General features: G+C 42.9%; 1 protein-coding gene across 4 annotated transcripts in view; it reads right to left on the bottom strand.

Annotated features, from left to right (window-relative positions):
• ttc28 (tetratricopeptide repeat domain 28) overlaps window positions 1-9,461 on the bottom strand; it is an 859,201-nt gene that overhangs the window by 642,213 nt on the left and 207,527 nt on the right. The gene's annotated exons all lie outside the window — the stretch shown is intronic.

The raw sequence follows: 9,461 nt of genomic DNA, 5'->3' as shown, positions 1-9,461 counted from the left end.
TTTGCTTAGATAACAACAGTCATTGCATTTCCAAGTTATTTATTAGATCTGAAATACTTTAAGGTGTTTCTGAGAGACGTGATAAGGCGCTATATAAATGCAAGTCTTCCTTTATTTTAAAGTTCACTAAACAACAAAATATCATGTACCCATCAGAGAATGTTTCACTGGTGCCTGGCACAAACCATAGTAAAAACAGACATTCTAACATCTACAACAATTAAAACAAGAATCACAGAAGAAAAAAATATATAAAACAATCTGGTCTCAACCAATGGATCAAACTGCTTCGTTTCAACATGGGTATTAAGCATTTTAAAACCATTAACATTTTATTGGGCGGGTTTATGAGAAGGGGAATTGTAAACGTGATTTTATAATGCAAAAAATATGTAGAAAACTCACTCATGTTACAGAGAAGAATGGCAGTTCTGAGACAGTGTAAAATCAATAAAACCAATTGAAAGACGACTGCAGCATTAAATGCACATTTCATCCCGGCAAGCTGAAAGTTATTTGCTTTATTTCCGACTCATATGAAGTCAGTCTGTTTATCATACATTTTTGGTCATGCAAGTTGACAGATTGAGCATTTTTCTTAAAAAAAACCTCTGGTATTACATTTTTCCGTGACTGAACAAGTCAGTGTGCCTACTGAAGCCGAGTTTTTTTTTTAAGTGACTCCATTTTTTTTTACAGAACCATTAATCATTTTTTTTTCTGAAGGTTTATGAAGGGTGAGTTTAATAAGATTTCTCGACTTTGCTGCCAAAAGCTGCATTCGATCTGCGAGGTCAGTGGCAGCCTAAAATTTGAAACCTCATTCTTTCTAATTGTGAGATCAAAAAGCAAGCATTCCCTGTGTGTGTGTGTCTCTCTCTCTTTTTACAGAGCTAATGGATAAAACTATATACATAAATAAATCTCCCACTTACATAAAATGGGGTCACTCCCTTTTAAATCTCTGCCATTTAACCATATTACCCTGATTTATTTGGCTATTTTAAACAATTTAGAAAGTGACTGCAGTTAAGCCTGTTAAGGATACATGCATCTGGCAGATAATACGTCCGTATGCCCGTCTGATGTGTTACTATTAACTATGTTAATAACAAATATTCTAGAGCATTTATGCTGGTGTAGGGGACTAAGTTGCAGCCTGATCTATAACAATGCATTCTTTATCATTGGCAGGTAGTAATCATATTAGAAATACAGGCTTCTGGCACACATTACATTGACAGTCTGGGATAAGGCCCCATCAATGATCTTATCCTTGAGCATTCCAACAATAAATAAAGCGTTGACATTATAAAAAGTGGGAGTTTAAAACATTATTATTGTTTTGGCATAGAAAAATGAGGCTCCACTGCGAAGTCTGAGATCCCAAGCTCCATGTCCCAATCTCCTTCCCTCCCACTGTTCGCCACTGCTTTGTTTAATCAAATGTGTGTTGCATATAAAATAGACAGGTGTGGTTTCTCACTCTTCCTTCAGCCATTATGGTAAAAACGTGATAAAGTATATATTTTTAAAAGGTTAATGGGAAGTTGCATTATTTATTGCAAGCAAACAAATGGTGTGTGCCAACAGGATGTGTGAAACCACTACCAAAAGGAAGCCAACATATGAATGGAGAGCTTTATTGGAAGTCATTGGAAATGCAGACTCTACTCATCTTCTTCTTAGGCAGTCCCTCGGAACCGAGGATGACTTGCTTCCACACTAAAAATGAGTTCTCAGGTGGCTGATGAGTCCAATGCGGGACCTACAGTCTCTGTCACAGGTGGGGCAGACGGTGGTTGAAGGGGCGGGTGGGTGGGGTGCTTGGGTTGACGTGCGCTCCTTGCGCTTGGCTTCCGCTTGCTCCCGGCGAAGAGACTCGAGGTGTTTGGCACCTTCCCGGATGCTTCTCCTCCACTTTGTGCGGTCTTGGGCCAGGGATTCCCAGGTGTCGGTGGGGATGTTACACTTTATCAAGGAGGCTTTGAGGATGTCTACTACTCTACTGCTTCTTGCACAGTGTGGTGGGGGGGGGGGGGGGGCGGGGGGCTGGCAGAAGAGAGGAGGTTGGGGTCTCTAGGTTTACAAAATATAGTAAGTCAATTTCTGTTTTGTAGGAGACTGTAACAAGCTTTATTTCTATAAGAGCAAGCCACTTCTCCCTGATTTCAACTGACCAGAGGCTAGGGGGTCCTAGACATTCCGAGTGGGGCTTGAAGGAGCACTCTTCCTCCTCCTGGCCCCACAAAGGAAGGAGATATACTTTCCTTAACAGGCCTCTTCGCCTGGTGAACAGCCCGCGATCTGCTGTAGCCTGGCAGGAAAGTCACAGCCAGTTCCCCGCTCAAGCCAACGTTAAAATGGCAGTGGAGTCCTGATGACATCATTGAGATCCGATCTGCATAGTTAAAGAAGTGGTGCCTGCAATTTAAAATTGCACTTGGTGAGATCGAGGCGGGGGGCCGCTCCATTTTAACTGATGCCCCTGCACCAAATCCGGTTTCCGCCAGTCGTGGGAACTGAAGTTCTCCCCTGTGTATTAGCTCTCTCATGAGCTTTGTCACCATGCTACCCCCTTTTTTTTGCTACCAATTTCTGTGTTAAAATGTCCTAGAAAAATTCTATTTGCAGTGGTCAAAATGGAGTCCTGATCTCGAGGCTCCCTGTTTACTGTTAGCTACAAAAAAAAACTGCTTCACAGATGTGGATGCACCTGCAAAACAAGCTTTCACTATTTAATGGGTATTGCTAGGAAAAAAAGCCAAATCATGTACAATAGCTACCACAACAATCTGTCTGGGACATTACATCACTTCCTCATGAGCTTTCTGCGTGAAATATAACAGCGCTGTTCTTATAGCAGCATCCATACGTCGCTATAACAGAAACAGCCACAAACCTAACTCGGGAGCTCTGCTCGCCTCACGTTTCACATTGTCCGATGGGGCCTTGTAAAACAGGAGTGTTTCCCACCAGCCGGTATCAGTTTTTTTTCTTTATATAAACAGTGACTATGGTTACTATTGTTAGCAAAATGTTACTTTTCTTCTCGGTCTTGTAAAAATTCCTCTGGAAAACAATGATTACTAAATCACCAAGTGCTTGTCAAAGAAGCATGATAAGTTCATTCCATCCCCTGCCGAATAACCGCACCGCAGCACCTGCCTCCTCTGGGAGCCAACAGCAGCAAGGGCAGTGAGCCAACACATTGCAGGGTATCACACACTATAGGGAGAAAACAAGGCAAGACTGAACAATAATGCACAAAAGCCCCGAGTTGCACGAGAGCCCTATTATCTCCCTTCTACAGGTGCAAGGAAACAGTGTATAACAGCAGCAGAACTGTGACAAGCTCACTCATTACAGGTCTGTAACCAAACAAAGCTATAGTATGCACGGCAATACATGGGCTGCACGCACATCTTACAAAACAGGAATGCCATTTGCACAAAAGTAGTACAACAGATTTCATAGAATCATCGAACAGTACAGCAGAGAAGGAGGCCATTTGGCCCATCGAGTCTGTGCCAGCTCTTTCGAAGAGCAATCCAGTTATTCCCACTCCCGGCTCTTTCCCCGTATCCCTGCAATTGTTTATCCAATTCCCTTTTGAAGACTGCTAATGAATCTATATCCACCACCCGATCAGGCACTACATTCCAAGTCCTAACAAAAATCCTAAAAAATACCCCACCTGTTGTATTCTTCCGATTAGCCACTTTACAGCCTTCCGGATTCAATATCAAGTTCAACAATTTCAGATCATAACCTCGGCCCCTATTACATTTATATATATATTTTTTATCCACACCTTTGTTTTGTGCCCTTCCCCCTTTTTTTCTCTCCCACGTGGCAGCGGTCTCTCATTCTGCCAGCGCGTTTCACACCTCATCTAGAGCCGTCTTTTATCTCCACTAGTCCGATCACCATCTCGTCTCATTTTGAATACCTCTTAATGTCTCTTCACTTCTCTTTTGTTCTCTCATCCCCATTTCCCAGCCCCCAAACTGGCCTTTTAATGTTTCATTTCCTGTGCTTTTTCTGTCCTGACGAAGGGTTTCGACCTGAAACGTTGACTCTATTTCTCTCTCCACGGATGTTGCCTGGCCTGCTGAGTTTTTCCAGCATTTTCTGTTGTTATTTCGGATTTCCAGCATCCGCAGTATTTTGCTATCCCACCTGTTGTATTATTGGGGTTGTCGATGGTCCATTGTCAACACAGCTTGTACTGCTCAGGGAAATCAGCTCCTCTGCAATCGCGGGCATATAGTTTACTTAGTTTGCAGTGTATATGTACATGTACATGTAAGAGTCATAGTGAGACACAAACCACATAGTACCACAGGGGAGAGAATTGTTGTATTTTACACACTGTAAGCTTCAAGAAATGAGCCAATCTGAACTGTAAGTAAATAGCACAAAGTAGTTTGCTGCCTCTAACTCAAACAGCAGAAAAACATCTGTGGATAGGTTCTCAATGGCAACCTTAAAATGCCAAGCAACCAAAAATGGCTAGCATACCTTACTTGTGCTATTAGAACCCTTGGGTGCCAAGTACTTTGAGTTACATAGCACATTGAGGACATTGCCATATACAGAAAAGATGGAGAGAACATCACAGGATTGGAAGCCCCACGCGAGGTTGTATGGGATCAAGTACTTTGGATGTTTGTCTCCAAATGGCTTCATTAGCTGCTATCTTAAGGTGAAGGTTAGGTGAGAGAGCGATTGATTGATTGTACAGGGAATCTCACATAATTGCATCAAGTAGAACATGAAAAAGAGGCAAGCAAAGCCCAACAGTGTTAAAACTGAATTGTCATAACTAATGCACTGTAGGGAATTATAATAAGGGTGGATTACAACAGTGAGTGAGTGTTACACCTGGGAGCCTTACAACAAGGGTGGTGGAACAAAGTGTTATAACTGAGACCCCTATAATGAGGGCAGGATGTACCAGAGATCACATTACAGGTACAACTGGGAGCCTTGTGCAAAAAATGACACTTATACCTTGCCTTTAAAGTAGCAAGATGCCCCAACAGAAATTAGGAGAAAAAACAAAGGCAATGGAGCAGGGAGATGCACAGTATCCAGACTTAGAAGAGTGGAGGGTGGAGGTCAAGTTGGAGGAGAAAGCAAAGGTAACGTGAAGCAAAGCAATAGGTAGAATTTAAATGAGGGTATTTTGAAATCAATGTGTTAGGCGATGGGGAACCAGCAAAGGTTAATGAGGACAGGGGTGAAAATGACCAGGACTTAGTATGGGAACGGATGCAAGTAGTAAAGTTCTGGACGAGTTGTTGTAGTGTGGAACTCAGGATGCTGCTGAAGAGAGCTTTGGAAAAGTCAGATATGGAGATGACAAAGCTTTGAATGAGGGTCTCAGCGAGTGTGGGAGTGAGGTGGTGTGACTGAGTGATATTTTTGGAGGCAGTGATGAATTGGATGTGGGAATATAATGGTGGCAGATGAGCAACAGAGAGTGTGTTACAACTAGGAGCCTTGTAATAGCAGTGAACCATGTTAGACAGAGTGGTACAACTAGGAGCCTTGTAATAGCAGTAAACCATGTTAGACAGAGTGTTACAACTAGGAGCCTTGTAATAGCAGTGAACCACGTTAGACAGAGTGTTACAACTAGGAGCCTTGTAATAGCAGTGAACCATGTTAGACAGAGTGTTACAACTAGGAGCCTTGTAATAGCAGTGAACCATGTTAGACAGAGTGTTACAACTAGGAGCCTTGTAATAGCAGTGAACCATGTTAGACAGAGTGTTACAACTAGGAGCCTTGTAATAGCAGTGAACCATGTTAGACAGAGTGGTACAACTAGGAGCCTTGTAATAGCAGTGAACCATGTTAGACAGAGTGGTACAACTAGGAGCCTTGTAATAGCAGTGAACCACGTTAGACAGAGTGGTACAACTAGGAGCCTTGTAATAGCAGTGAACCATGTTAGACAGAGTGGTACAACTAGGAGCCTTGTAATAGCAGTGAACCATGTTAGGCAGAGTGGTACAACTAGGAGCCTTGTAATAGCAGTGAACCATGTTAGGCAGAGTGGTACAACTAGGAGCCTTGTAATAGCAGTAAACCATGTTAGACAGAGTGTTACAACTAGGAGCCTTGTAATAGCAGTGAACCACGTTAGACAGAGTGTTACAACTAGGAGCCTTGTAATAGCAGTGAACCATGTTAGACAGAGTGTTACAACTAGGAGCCTTGTAATAGCAGTGAACCATGTTAGACAGAGTGTTACAACTTATGGCCTTATAGCAAGAACAATGTATATTCTCTTTACCAATGCTTTCTCCTCTCCTGAAGGTGATGCCTATTGCTAGAGTACAATCCCATGGGCACCATATGTCCTCTAATACCTTGTCCAAGTGCCTATTCTCCAGGGGTCAGCCTAGAAAGCAAGTACCGGCAAGGAGTGGCAGGTCAACACAACATAGGAACAGGAGTAGGCCATTCAGCCCCTCGAGCCTGTTCCGCCATTCTATGAGATCATGGCTGATCTGCGACCTAACTCTATATACCCACCTTTGGCCCATATCCCTTAATACCTTTGGTTAACAAAAATCTATCAATCTCAGATTTAAAATTAACAATTGATCTAGCATCAATTGCCGTTTGCGGAAGAGAGTTCCAAACTTCTTTGTGTGTAGAAGTGTTTCCTAATTTCACTCCTGAACGGTCTGGCTCTAATTTTTAGATTATGCCCCCTCGTCCAAAATCCCCAACAAGCAGAAATAGTTTCTCTCTATCTACCCTATCTGTTCCCCCTTAATATCCTGAAAACTTCAATCAGATCACCCCTTAACCGTCTAAATTCTAGGGAATACAACTCTAATTTGTGTAATCTCTTGTCGTAACTTAACCCTTGAAGTCCGGGTATCATTCTGGTAAACCTACGCTGCACTCCCTCCAAGGCCAATATATCCTTCCGAAGGTTTGGTACCCAGAACTGCTCACAGTACTCCAGGTGTGGTCTAACCAGGGTTTTGTACAGCTGCAGCATAACTTCTACCCACCTTGTATTCTAGTCCTCTAGATATAAAGGCCAGCATTCCATTAGCTTTTTTGATTATTTTCAGTACCTGTTCATGACATGTCAATGATCTATGTACCTGGATCCCCCCCGCCCCCACAAGTCTCTTTGGACCTCCACCGTTTTTAGCTTAACCAAATCTGGTTCAGTCCTCAGTCAGCATCCACACATGCACATATTCCTGCAGTAGTTGCTGGTTAGGAATCAGGGGCTGGACCGATGGCCTGGTTTTCCCTTCTCCAGCCCACCAGTGCTGAGGCCAATTATAGGCCATTGTCCTGGAATCAAACCTGGGACCTTCCTGATCTGTACGATGCAGCTGTGCACTGAATAAGCCTGCTAAACCAGCAAAAAAATGAAAATATTCTCTTCTTATCACTGTAGGCACTCTTTCCCATACTTAACCTGTGAGGTGCTGGTAGGAAGATAGCAGCGGCTTGGAAAAGTACTGTGTGAGGACACTTACTCAGGCACAACCGGAGTATTTTGTATTTGTATGTGGACATCCCAGAATTCCACATGAATGCTCTCTGAGGATATTTAAAGGCACACGCTGATCTTACTGCTGTACCAGTAGGAGACACTAATGTGTGTACTGTGTTCACAGGACAGGCTTGAAAGACAGCCTCATTATGTTGCCCCAGGAACTTCTCTCACAGATGTCCTAAGGGATATTCAGCTCTTTGCTCCTTTGCCCCCTTTAGGTGCAAATCTAATTTTTTAAACAAACTAAAAACGAGTCTTTTCTCTTTTTTTTCCAATGCGGCTGAACCTACAAATTCAATGATTTACAGTTTCCTGACAGAACCAGCGAGGCTATATCACGGCACAAGCTGTTATCAGTCCCCCCCGTGGCTGAGCATTAATCAAAGGCAGTAAGAAAGGAACCAAAAAAAATAAAATAATCTTGGCTGCTCAATTAATCCCCAGTGGCTAAGGCTTCTACATTAAAAGCTGCTTAAAAGTTTGTTAGCAGTAACAACAGGAGAACCCCTGAGGTACAGGACTTGAAAAATGTAGCTTGTTTACAAATGGCAAGAATTGGAAGTTAAATGGTTCGGTTAAGAAAAAGACTTGCATTTATATAGCGTCTTTCATGACCACCGGACGTCTCAAAGCGCTTTACAGCCAATGAAGTACTTTTGTAGTGTAGTCACTGTTGTAATGTGGGAAACACAGCAGCCAATTTGCATACAACAAGCTCCCACAAACAGCAATGTGATAATGACCAGATAATCTGTTTTTTTGGGATGTTGATTGAGGGATAAATATTGGTCAGGACACCGGGGATAACTCCCCTACTCTTCTTTGCAATAGTGCGATGGGATCTTTTACGTTGACCTGAGAGGGCAGACGGGGCCTCAGTTTAACGTCTCATCCGAAGGACGGCACCTCCGACAGTGCAGCACTCCCTCAGGACCGCACTGGAGTGTCAGCCTAGCTTTATGTGCTCAAGTCCCTGGAGTGGGGCTTGAACCCACAACCTACTGACTCAGAGGCGAGTGTGCTACCCACTAAGCCACAGAGTTTTAATTATTCATCCATTCCAACTGTAGATTTCACCCAAGCAGTAGGAACTGAAGCCTTCCAAAATGCAACACTCAGCCACAACCTTTATTACAATATAACTTAGCCACACCATTATTTTTTCCCCCAAACGGAACATTAGCCAGTTGAACCTCATTTAAGCTGGCACAATAGTTTTCATCGAGTGTCTTATTGAGCTACTTGGCTAAGTTTTATTAAACTTAGCTAGCAGTATATAGTATACAGAAATTACACACGCATATATGTATGCATAACACTTGCAAAAGTTCAACTATGTTTGGGTAAATACTGCCTATTTACACAAATTCAAAATCTGGCAACCATTCTATGTCTACATTAAGTTGATGACAAATTTCAGAATCCAGAAATGCAGCAATAAATGTCAGCCACAAACAGAATTTGTCAATTAGTTTAGAAAATAGTTTCCAGGATTTGGTGACGTAACGTAAAGACGTTTGCCAGTTTTTAGACAACACAACAACTTGGATTTATATAGCGCCTTCAACGTAGTAAAACGTCCCAAGGCACCTCACAGGAGTGTTATAAGACAAAAAATTTGACACCGAGCCACATGAGGAGAAATTAGGACAGGTGACCAAAAGCTTGGTCAAAGAGGTAGGTTTTAAGGAGCGTCTTAAAGGAGGAAAGAGAGGTAGCGAGGCGGAGAGGTTTAGGCAGGGAATTCCAGAACTTAGGGCCTAGGCAACAGAAGGCACGGCCACCAATGGCTGAGCGATTATAATCAGGGATGCTCAAGAGGGCAGAATTAGAGGAGCGCAGATATCTCGGGGGGTTGTGGGGCAGAAGGAGATTACAGAGATAGGGAGGGGCGAGGCCATGGAGAGATTTGAAAACA

This window comes from Somniosus microcephalus, chromosome 19 (genome assembly GCF_052327205.1).
Source record: "Somniosus microcephalus isolate GS21.2 chromosome 19, FLI_Smic_1.0, whole genome shotgun sequence".
Lineage (NCBI taxonomy): Eukaryota > Metazoa > Chordata > Chondrichthyes > Squaliformes > Somniosidae > Somniosus > Somniosus microcephalus.
The sequence above is the reverse complement of the archived record's forward strand: the minus strand, read 5'-3'. Positions and strand labels throughout refer to the sequence as shown.